We start from the raw sequence: 12,725 nt of genomic DNA, 5'->3' as shown, positions 1-12,725 counted from the left end.
TGTACTGTCTGACCGGAGCAGAACCTGCTGCTGGGGGGGACAGGGGGAGCTGTCCTATCAGCTATGCCACCTGCCTTCTGCTTGGAGTGAACTAGCTGACATGCCCTAGTAGTAAGTCAGTCTGGCATAAACTATCATGAAGGTCATATTACTGAATAGGGGCACAGTCCTGCAGCGGGGCAGAGTGAGCCAAACTGAAAGACCAGCTCCCTCCACGTAAAATTAGGGTAGGTGGGAAAATGTCTTCCCATTCCACAGAAAATGTATTCTGTTCTACACTGAAACTTCTAAGAACTTTTTTTTGGAGCAGATGAGACAGAATCTCATCCAGATTACTCAGTGGCTGAGTAGTTAGGGGAACCGATCGAGGCTGTAGATCTTGGGGAAATTCATTTTACCATTGATTGCTGATTCCAAGGAAGCTATGACTCTGGGAAAGATGACCTTCACTCTGATTGCACACTTCCTTTGCACTGGATGAGTAGAGCTAATCATTACAGATTTAACCTGGTACTTAAGACATTGATTTAGACGTTGCACAAACACAGGGTGAGTGGAAGGGCCTTCCTTGGTCATTGAGTCCAATCTTTTGGCATTACGAGTGGTCAAAAGTGATAATCACTTTTGTAAATTTATCATTACCATTTTAGAATTGATTAGGTTTCCATTTCTACTGCTTGTATATGAAAACCGTTTAAGAACCTTCTTCTTTAAGAAACATTCTTCTGATTTCCAGGCTACATGTATGTGTAGTCAATTGATACGCCAGAGTTTCTGTGTCAGTGTTATCTTTTAAAAGTCTTTTTTTTTTTTTATTTCCTAGTATTTAGCACTAGGATTTATTTATAGACATTAGTTATATTCCCTTGTAACCTTTATTTTGCAATAGTAAACAATTTAACCTCCCTTCTCCCCTTGAATGATAGGCTTTTCATATAGCCCTTCTCTGAGCCTATTTCAGTTTGAATTGATCTTTCTCGAATATGGAAGACCAGATTAATGTGATGGGAGAGAAGTGGAAGGGGAGGGAAAAGATCACAAACCTGCCTCATATCTGCTGGAAAGACCTCCATGATGCATTCAAAGATTGTATTTGCATTTCTAGTGTTGTACATACTGATACCTCAACAGTCATTATTACTCTTTCAGTCATTTCCAATTCTTAATATAGAGCACAAATGCTTATTATCAGTTCTCACTTGTCTTTGAATTTTTTATTATCGTATTTATTCCTTTTCCTATTTCTCCATGCTGACAGATCACTAAGTTCTTTCTGCATGATATCCTGAAATTTTCTGTTACTAGTGAGAGCTCTCAATTTTATATTATCAGCAAACTTCACAGCTCACTCCTGCTTTACACCATTAAAACATAATTGCATCATTAATAAACATTTAAGCAAGATGAGTCCACTAAGACTCAAACTGGTATAAACTCTTTTGACAGCCAATGCCATGACTGCTTTAGCTCATTCCTTAGACACCTTAAATCTCTTTACTTTCCCAGGCACTGGAGTGGTTCTTTCAGGACATGAAATGTCTCATAAATTAAGTCTCATATCTTAGATTTCATTTGCAATCCCACAGAAATCCCATATATTGAGTATTTTGTATCCTACACTCTGCATTCCCCCAGAGCTAAGTTGCTGAAGAGATGCACTACAGCATGCAGAGGTATTTGAGAGTTTTTAAGTGCTTCAGGCTTCATACACAGGTTTTAACATTGGTGTAGACCAAATAGAATTTCCAGAGTTTTCAGCTTGAAAACACGACACCAGCCCATTCTGAATACATGCGGTCAGGATGGAGCAGGATGTCTTAGGCAGCCACAGCTGAAAGTAAGCAGTTTCGGAGATCCTTTTTTATGTGATTAATCCAAAAACATTCATAAAGTACATACTAGGTTACTGAGAAATAGCCCCAGGTGTGAACTCTTCAGATGCTCTCCTCTGCTCTTCGCTGCACAGTTTAGAGTCTGTTTGACCTGGGTGTCATTCATCAGCAAGTCAAGCACGTGCAAGACACTGTTTTTAGGTGGTGAAGGAGGGTTAGAGCTGTGTCAGCAGCTCTGCTGATGGTAGTTCAACCTATGTAGTTTCACTAGTTTGCTTACTCTTTCCATATAACATTTAGTTAAATACTATGTTTCCATGCTATATCTATCTATATCTATATCATCTATATCTATCTATATAACTATATCTATATCTATCTATCCATATCCACATCATACCTATACCTATACCATCTATACCTATGCAATATTTATTGTTGTAATCTTTATATTATTCATTTATTCATTCATTTGATTACTTTTATTGCATTATATTGCTGTAATTTTATTCATCATTTATTATTTTAATACAAATTATATAAATTATATATATATCTATTATCAATATGTATTGTATATCTCTATGATATAAGTATATAGGGAAATTATTATAGTTATATCCCTCTTGTTTTGACCAGGATTTTTACCCTAAACTGGATTACTTTTTCCAATAAAATTTTCTTAGAAATCAATTTCCATGAAAACCTCTAGTTCTCATGTAAGAAGTTTGAATAATTAATTTAAAAAAAGTTCTAAAAAAGCTCAAAATATGACTTTTTAAAATGCAATATTTCCAGTTATTGATCAGCTACTAGAATGAGGAGATCAAGGTAATTCTTATAGAACCTATCAAAAGTTAACCACTTCAGCAGCGACATACACTTTTTAGTAACATTTTTCATTAATAAAATAAAACACAAAACCAGACAGTATCCATACCAGTGAGAGATATGCATATTTTAAAATAGATGTATTCTGTCAATAAGAAGAAATAATTAAATATTGATTTTTGAAACACACTTTGCTTATTTTTCCACATTCTGATGCTGAATATTTACGGAATGAAAATTCTTCTTCCCTGAAAAATCCTGTCAAATTTCATGGATTTTCGTCTATAAGCAGTCATTTAAAAAAAAATCTCCTGATGTTTTAAAACTTAGCCTATCTTATTTAATTTGATATTGTGATAGTTTCTCCTTAGATATAATGCAATCAAAAGAAAAAAAAAAGGAGTAGCTATAAGATTAATTCTTTTAAATGAAGCTGAAAGCTTCAGCAGATTTTAATTAGAACTGCATGATAAATTTTACTCGCAAAGCAAATCCATTCAAATCTGGCTTTTAGCCAGTTCTGCAAAAGCAAAATAATGTTAAGAACTACCTTTCCATTGAACATTTTAATTTTTTTCTCTAAGAAGAAATCCACATTCAAAATGCACTGGGGAATACCAAGCAATAAAATAAACCCTGGATTTCTATTTGCTGCTTTTTTGTTATCAGGTTGAAATTATGCAGAATGCTGAAGATGTTTATTAAAGGACTATCTCCTTATTGTTTGGTAACTTCCTGCTGCTGTGCCTGTCAAAAGTTGGTTTAGATTTGAAAGAAATGCAGCTAAGCTTTTTCTTTCAGTGGAAAAGAACACCCACATCACCAGGTATTCAAAAACTCTGCCAAACTCTTCTCTCTCTCCAGGAGAATAGTCTCTCTCAGGTTACTTTTAGATGAATTTCTAATAGGCTTTGCAGAAGAAATGACATTGCTCTTAACAGAATGACAGGAAGCACACAAAATGTTAAACTTTTGATTGAAGTTGAACATTCAGATAAGGAAAGCTCGTTTTCAAATATCGTTGCTTAGATTACAGAATGACAGCTTCACATTGTAACGCTTAGATTAGTGCGTTCACACATTTCAAAGGGACATTAGGTGCCTCCAAATTACTAATTTTAACATTCCAGTATGAAAATGAGTTTATTGCTTCAGGACACGAGCCGGAAATTTGGCAGTCTTAGAACAGATCCTGTCTGTTGCCCACAGGAGGACTCGTACCTAGCACTAGTAGCTGTTCTATTAAAACGGTTTCGTATTTTGAAGAGTTTCATCTACGGATGGATCAAAAAGCCAGCCTGAGCCTATCTGGAGCATCATGGAAGGCTAGTACCATTCAATGTGTGGCGCATTTGGTTCACATCTGTTTGCCTGTAGCTCCATGTTCCAGATGACTTTCTCAGAGCTGGGCTTATTGGAAACGGCTTTAGCACAGGGAGGCCTTGCTTATGCCTTCGTTTCTGCACCTAGGCACGCAGTAATTGGTTTTGCAGGCTGCAGCAAATTGTGGAATTGTCAACTGGCTCTGAAGTGAAAATTCAACCCCCACCGTCCCGCTCCCCTGCCTAAATTTTGATGCAGGTATTTTTACTGTTTTGATTATGAACTTATCTTTTTGTGTGAACCTCTACATATATTTTCGTTTTGTTTTGCAAGACAGTAGCTAATGACTCTGCTATATAAACTAAACCTGAACAAATCACATGATATCTTATGGCCCTACCTGTTGCTATTTTTGTAAAGTTCAGTAAAATTGTTTGTAGTTAAACAAGCCTAACAGTTAATAAGTTACACAGAAAATAAACCATCATTTAGTTTTCTCTGAAACGTAGGTATCTGTAATTTTCCTATATCCTCAAATTATTTATTGATAAAAGCTTCTCTTTATCACTGTAGGTTAATTACAGATGTGCAGAGCCTGGCATTATGATTTTTGTCATAAAGTCTACTAGCATCTGGCTGGAGCAAGAGAATTATCTGAGAGACCAACGCTGATTTATTTCAAAAGTGTATTTTAAAAATAATTGCCATGTGTACCTGCTTAATGTATTCCACTTACCCTGAGGTCCCTTAAGCTTTAATTTGAGGACATTCCTCTCATCATTATTCTAATTCTTAAAAACTATAAAGACGATTATCATTGCATAATACACATGTGATTTCTTTGCCTCCTAATTAAATGGATTGACAGACTCCGTAGATGCAAAGTGTTCGCCACATTTAGGGAGCTTTAGGAAACGTGAATAAATTGCATATGGATACTCTGCTGGAGTTGTTCAAGTCTTTGACTTAAAAACACAAAATAAAGAATAAATAAAAGTACAAAATAAGCTTCTCTAGTTGCAAAGGCTCATAGCCACTGATGAAATGCAACATAAAGATTAGGAATTATTAGATCTGATTCTCAGCTTTAGTGTCTGTACTCCCCTGGAAATCAAGAGTATTACCATGCAAATGAGAACATTTTTGATGCTATCTTAGAGGGCAAAACACTAGGTCCTTTGCTATGCTATGATTAATCATAGTGCACCGTGGTTAGTACAAAATTAGTGTGTCCCTGCTAAATTCGTCTTTCTTCAATGTTTTACTTTAGCTCTGTATATACAGATCGCATTTCTGTTACATTACAAAATAATGTTTGAATTATTTGTTCAAATGTCTACATCTCTGGTTTATTAAAGGTAACGCCCACTTCCCCCTTGGAAAATGACTTTTATTTTGCAATGAAAATATTAGCCACTGTTGGGAGAATACATTATCTTTCATTCTATACCATGTACCTATTGTGGTAGAGGCTGGGGGATGGAAGAGGCAATAGAAATTGTAGAAAAGTTTCACTAGAGCGGCTAGGGTGTCTTTGCAGTCCTGTCAGATTGTTCCTTGGTATAATTTCATCACGTTTTGCATTAAAGACTTTGCCTGTGGCTTAAGCGATTATAAGAGTGCTGAAAAAGAATTTACAACCTTCATAAAGAATATAGTGGCTGGTGAAATTGTTTTAAAGCAATGATAGGTAAAATTTAAATTGGTTTTGTTTCCTTTAACTGAACTTTTCCTTTTATCCATTAGTATAACAAACATCTGGAAAAAATTAGATCTGATTTCCAAGGGAAAAAATGAAAAAAAAAAATCACCCCTACTTCTCTCAACAGGTTAGCAGTTTTATTACAGAAAAGGTACCTTCAGGTGTACATTCTGTTTCCTCAAATTAATGAGCAATTAACATGCTGGAAAGAGAAACGCTGATGTTTTTCATTATAAATGGGCCAAAGTCACAGATGTCAAAAATTTGGGAAAAAAATAAAAAGAAATTGATTTCAAAAATAAACTCTACCTTAAATCAACCCACTGCTGCAAACACTAATATTGAAGTGGATAGGATAATGGCAATTCATTAAATTACTTTATTTCTCCCAGGTTGTGGATGTCTGCAGTATGAATGTAGTCCCTTTCCCTTCCCTTCCTTTCCCTTCTCTTCCCTTCCCTTCCCTTCTCATCTCTCTCATCTATATGCCGGGAAGTAGGAATAAAGGAAGTAAATTCCATTGAAATCGTAGGAATGAAGCTCCCCTTCCTCCCCACCCTCCTAAATTATCTTGAATTTTAATTTGTAACCAAATGAAATTTACTCTCGGGCTTAAGACGTATTTTTTCCACAAACTTCAAATAAACACAACGTGCTGAGAGAAATAAGCAAATAGGAGTGTGATAAAAACATTATTTTTTTTTTAAACATGGAATATGAAGTAGATCCTGCTGACTGATCTTTGGTAAAAGAGATCATATGTCATGGCAGTTGAAACGATTAGTTTAGTAATTGCAAACTTCTGACAGGGAACAGCAGGATTTCCTTAAAGAAGCAGCAGCAAAAGTAACCTCTACGTCTTTCTCTTTGGGTGCAGGAAGTGAAAATGAACACAGAAGGGTGCTGATTTCGATGCTGTTTCCCTCTGCCATTGAGGCCTGAAAAGCAAGATTCCCATGGAGGAAAGTTAACACTATCCTCCCTATCCTCAGGGTGGAATGAAAATTTGTTAGTGCTGCGAGCTGTTTCAACTCTATCAAATGACAGAGGGGAGAGAAAGCAAGTCCTTATTTCCTTAACAGTGCTCTTCAGAGATGGTTAGATATAGCTGCTATACATCAGAGAAATGTGGTTACCCTTAAGCCTGTGCTTCTGCGTGTCTTGCTATGAAGGCACAGGAAATTCTCCAGTCACCTTGAACAGATCAGTCAGAACTCCATCCTATGGCTTCCACTGGAACGTGGGCTTGCTAAGTATTCTCACCTTCTGTTGTTAAATAGTTACGAGAAATATAGGTGTAAGTAAAACGGAGATAAGGATCGCTATGAAAGTAGAAAATTGAAAGTATGTAGGGAAAAGGTTCCTTAGTAGAACAGGGTTTAGGAGAACTGGAATGCTAGCTAACGGACAGTTTGCCAGTCATGGTGACATAGTACAGTATTAGGTATTTACGAGTGAGAGGATCTAAATACAAATTAAACATTCGGTGTTAATAGAATATGTTCAGAGTAATAATTTCCAGATATAGGTAATTCAAAGCTTTTGTAACTTGAAAGAGGCTGCTCTGCATAGACATTTCAATTACAGTTTTTCTCATTGGCTAGACATTCATAGAACACAAGCAAGCAATCTTAGTGAAGTCCAGTGCTTTGCTCCAGTGTTTATCCACAGTGGTATACAACGTATGGTGGTATTGGTTTCGGTATCATTCTCCTTTAATTTACTAGACTCAGAATTTTTATTTTAGCAAAGCATTAGTTTCCTAAAATGGTAGGGAATAGTGATTGGCATGTATACACTAAAGGAGACTTAAATATAGAGGAATCTTGGGTTAAAGGCCTTATTTAAAACCCACAGAATGAAAGTGAATTCTCAATGAGATACTGCAGCTTTAATCTCTGCTGTTATATCTGTTTTTCAGCATGACTTTCCAGCTTTAATTTTTAAGTTTTCCATCCAGGTCTTTGAAGGATACTTTCTACCATCTTCTATTCAATGCAGCGTTTGGACATGCTCGTGTGATTGTGGGTAGGAATGTCAGAGCATTTTCTTTTTAAGCTTTGAGTTTCTTTCCTCTGCCAGTGTTAAGACAGACCTTTAGCTTTTCTTTGTGCCTTAATTTATGTACAGAGTAGAGCAACATAAAATGAAGAACTATGAAAGCCTAATGCTATTTTTAGATAAGACATTTTATTCTATGCAAGAGGCCCTAGGCCCTCAAACATCTTCAGATCAGGTGATACTTAATGTGTGAAGTCTCAGAACAAAAGATGTCTTTGCAAGTCTTGCACTGCAGACAAAAGCAGATAAGCAACTAAATATAACAGCTCTCCTGGTATCTAATGAATTCCCAGAAAACTGATATGTGAAATTGTTGCAAGATACTTGCTCCAAGGACCCTAATGCAGTGAATTGTCAATAGGATTCATGCTGTTGCCTGTCTCTAGGAATGCTCCTCTTGTTGGATGTTTTCCTAAATGCAAATAGAAAAACGGCTCGTTCAAAGCAAATGACTAAAGAGCCTATCTTTCATAACAAATAAGTCAATATGTGAATAGACTGAATATGTTAAAATAAGGTGACTATATGTGCAACTCATGCAGATAGTTGGAGTGTTGATAGGTTATCTGTAGAAAGAGCTTTCATTTACAAATGTAAAAAGCCTTATGCCCTCAATAGATATCACTATGAATGATGAACAAGAAAAACAGCAAAAGCTTTGTTCAGGTCAATAAGACTGTATTTTATCAAGCTTTATTACGAGTGCAGACACATCCACTTCAGAGCTGATAATAAAGCCGTTTTATGGGAAAAGAGGCAGTCTAAAGTTGCTGTTTCTCATTTCTTTTTTTGGCTGAGTAAATCAGTGATCTGTAGAATGCCTGTTAGTGATTTTTTCTGGTAAAGGTTGTTGGAAATGATGGGAAACAAAGCTGCCTTTCTGTCATCGCACAGCTCAGAAGATAGATTTTCACGCAGTGTAAAGGACTAAAGGCAATTATATGGGTCAGCGGTAAAAACTATGGGAAAATTGTATTCAGCCTTCCAAAAAAGACTACACGGAAAATTTAACAGATAATGAAGACTGTGAATTATACAAATCAAGGTAAACCATCATTCTTTGATTCTATATTTTCAGATTGAAAATGCTGAAGTCTGTTAAAAGTTTTCCAGACTTTTGAAGTTTCTTAGAAAGGTAACCAGAGCCTTTATTTAAAGCAGAAGATATACCCAGCAATATATGCCTTTTTGTGTTATGCACAATATGGGAAAAAAAATTAAATGCCTTGCACTTGATGAAGGATGACTTCTAAATTAACACAGACACTCGAGCCTTTCTATCCAGCAGCTTGCAGGATAGCTTTGCCCAGATAGAATTTCTGATAAAAGTGATTTAAAAAAATCTTAATATTCTTTTTATGCTGTTTCAATCCATACTGTTTATGACACATGCAATTCTGGAACCAGTCTTACCAGGGTCTTTGCTAAACACTGAGTAGCTACGGTTTGAGCTGAGATAGCAGCATCCAGCATGCACTATTGTATCACCACAGTGTGCAGTATAAGGTTAGTATGAGGTGCTATATGCAAGCACAAGACTGGCTCTAAGTGGCAAAATACTATGCTCATGTAAATGAGTATGTATATTTAACATCTGAGCTCTCAGCTAATGATCCTTTCTCTTTCCCGCATGGGTTTCTGTCTTCATTTTCAACTCCTTTTTGCTCTTCTCATTTTCTTATTTCTCCTGTTTCTATGAATTTTGTGGCTTTATCTCAGGAAAGATAGAGAACATCGGGATTTTGGTAAGCCTATTCAAAATGCTTAATTAAAAATATTACTATAATAAATAAATCAAAATGACTGTGGCCAAGCTATTTAATCTCACTGTATTTCAGATCCTGCTTTGTACTAAAGAAATAATAAGATGCTCTCTGCATGCCTGTTTAAACTGTATATTTTTTACATCTAGTCCTGATTCTGTCTCCTTCTATCCGAGTTCGTCCAGTTATGCAATGATGGCTTATGTTGGCTGACACGGTATAGTCACTGAGAATTCTCCTATTCATTTTGCTTTGTACCATGATCCTTAATTACTTTCCAAGATAGTATTTTACAGGATATGGTCCCACCTCTAGCGTGTGTCTCCTGCATGATATGTTCCTGGGCTTACAAATGTAAATATATCCATATTGCTCTGTATAGATACTTTTCTTCTTCATTATTTGCCACTTCAGCAATCTTTGTGTCATAGAAAAACTCTTCACATGACTAATTTTCCTTCTAAAAATAGAATTAGACATTGAATCAGTCACTGCAGGACTATCTGTAGAAAAACCTCTGTTTAGTGGGAATACTTGTCCATCCTCCCGTTTTTTTTCTGTTTTTCTGAGCAGATCTGGAGCACCGGCATTAACAGATACCCCTTAAGATCTAAAGGCCCCTCAGTTCCTGTTTCTCACAGCTTCCATACACTAAAACACGTCTTTGATTGAAGGAGAAAGGTAGATGGTGATGTTTCTGTCTCTTCTTCTAAGGGAAAATAGAATGTGTTCACATTTTGTTGAGATGATTTTTTTGTTAATGGATACAGATACATAGGGTGATGCATAGGTGTTATGAAGTCCTGAATAATTTTAACAGATCAGCTCATTGGTGCAACACCAACCAGGTAGTCAAAAATGCCGTCAGATTCTCTTCCAACTTGTAAGATTACTTGACATTGCTATTGAAATGATCACTGCAGATTTAACTGTACATTGAACAATAAAGACACTCTTAACTGCTTGGAGATTTGCCATAACATTCTTCCCTGCCTTTCTGGATTTCCTCTGCGTCGTCATCTGTTTCAACTTCTTCCTGGCTCTCCCTTAACTTTGTCTATTGAATCACCTGTCCCATCTCTAGTATTTCCTGCTTCCTCTTTCTCTCTTACTCTTCTTTCCTTACCCCTGGGCAAAGTGCTGTAGATGATACTGCTTGAGCAGGGGAGTTGGCCTAAATGATCTCCAGAAGTCCCTTCCAAACTGCACTATTCTGTGATTCTGTGAAATATCCTTCTTGTTCCAACCATAACATTTTCTTTATCTTTCCATCACTATTAATTCGTTTTCTTTATCTAATGGCTTTCATTCTCTTGGGCACTAACAGACACAGAAGGATACTGACTGTAGTCTGTTTGACTTCGCCCACTAAAACTTAAGACAAAAGGAGACCCTTTTGCGGACTTCAGAATATTGCCATAGGAGACCATGAGAGTTAGTTTTAATGACCACGACAGTAAGATTTGTGATTATATTAATAGACTTGACAGCACTACTTGCAGTTCCCTAATATAAAAGATGTATAACAGAAAAGGGGGGAAAATATTCAAGAATTTCCGTCATTTCTCATGTGCAGTAAAAGACACAACATAAATCCTAGAGAATCTAAAGTTCCTGGCCACAGATCATCACACAAACTAGTAATCTCACCGAGGAACTGGCGGGATTTCAAACATGATCCTATTCCACTATAAGTGCATGCCACATTTCTTGGACCTCTCCTTTTTAAAATAGCAACATATATATTTTAACATTTTTCTACAGAAAAGCTGATCGGGTAGGACACTTAATTCTGAGCCAGGCTTTTGGCTGAACAAGTGGCAAATATGTAGCCTTCAGGCTTAAAACAGACTTAAATAATATGGTGATGGAAACAGGATAAGAATATTTGAACATATATGAAGCAAGATAAACGGGCACGAGTGAATAATGCAATGCCTTTCCTTTTTCAAACATGGGCTTGCCATTCCTACCATTAACTAGACTTTGAATACGGTCATTACGTAGCATAAAGAAGTGCTGAGCTATCAGACTATAAATCATTGGCTCCTCATTATTTTTATCTGTTACACTGCAGCAAAAGAAACTGAAAACATACAATCCTATCTTTTTCTATTTTATATGTACACAATCGGTAGAGTTGCCCCAGAGGTGTTACACATTTTCAGAGGAGAAAAGAAATGCGACATATGCTTTTGAAGTGGGGGGGAGAATGCAATTCATATATAGGTGCATATCTGAAAAACTCTGGTGTGGAATTTCTGGCAAATGCAGAACCATGGTAAACTGAGATAATGTCAGTGTCTGTGATTATTTATTTGCCTTTTGCTCACAAAACAGATTCCATGGATTGAGAAAGCTACAAGCAAAAAAATGGGTAGCATATGCACTGAATTTGAAAAAAAATCCTAAATTTATACAAGTGTTAAATGGGTTCTAGTAAAATAAAAATGAAAAATAGAAATGCAGAACAATAGAAAACGAGCATGCTGCACAGAAATCATCACTAATTGGAAGACTAATAGCTTTGATAAAAAGAGAAGTCGGAGAGAAGTTTGTGCATTTCACAAAAGGTTTCCTTTCTTTCTCTCAGCTTTAATCCACCTATTTGCATCCGAAAAAATATATTGACATGAAAAAATACTTGTAATTGCCACTGTGTAATGCAAAAATGATAGACAAAACAGGAAATAGGGCAAAACAGTTTTCCTCACTAGAATGAGTATAAAAGTCAGGAATAGAGAGGGCATCAAGAAGCATTCACTGTGATGCCTGATCTAGGAAAAATATTTCTGAGAGAAGACTATTATTTCTTCTTCTTAAAAATACATACATACATACATACATACATACACACACATATACATAGATGCATATAAACTAACATTTATAAAACAGAAATCACCAAATATCAGAAGAGCAATATGTAGAAAAAGAATTTCCCAAGAAAACCATGAGTCAGTATAGTATCCTGGGTGGACACTGGGTATATACTTGGTCAGAGCAATTAAAGCCTACGGCTCTCAGAGCCCTGACACTAGCTTTTTATAGCTCATTTTTCTTCTTTCCAAGGGTTAGATTGCCTTAGGCCATTCCAGACCCACACAAATCACTCTCCTAATGTTATTTTGCCATACTTGCAATCACAGCTGTGGTAACAGTGTTGTTAGACAATTATAAGCCCAGGGAAGATAGATGATTCAGCTGTAAAAT

This window comes from Struthio camelus, chromosome 3 (assembly GCF_040807025.1).
Source record: "Struthio camelus isolate bStrCam1 chromosome 3, bStrCam1.hap1, whole genome shotgun sequence".
NCBI lineage: Eukaryota > Metazoa > Chordata > Aves > Struthioniformes > Struthionidae > Struthio > Struthio camelus.
The sequence above is the reverse complement of the archived record's forward strand: the minus strand, read 5'-3'. Positions refer to the sequence as shown.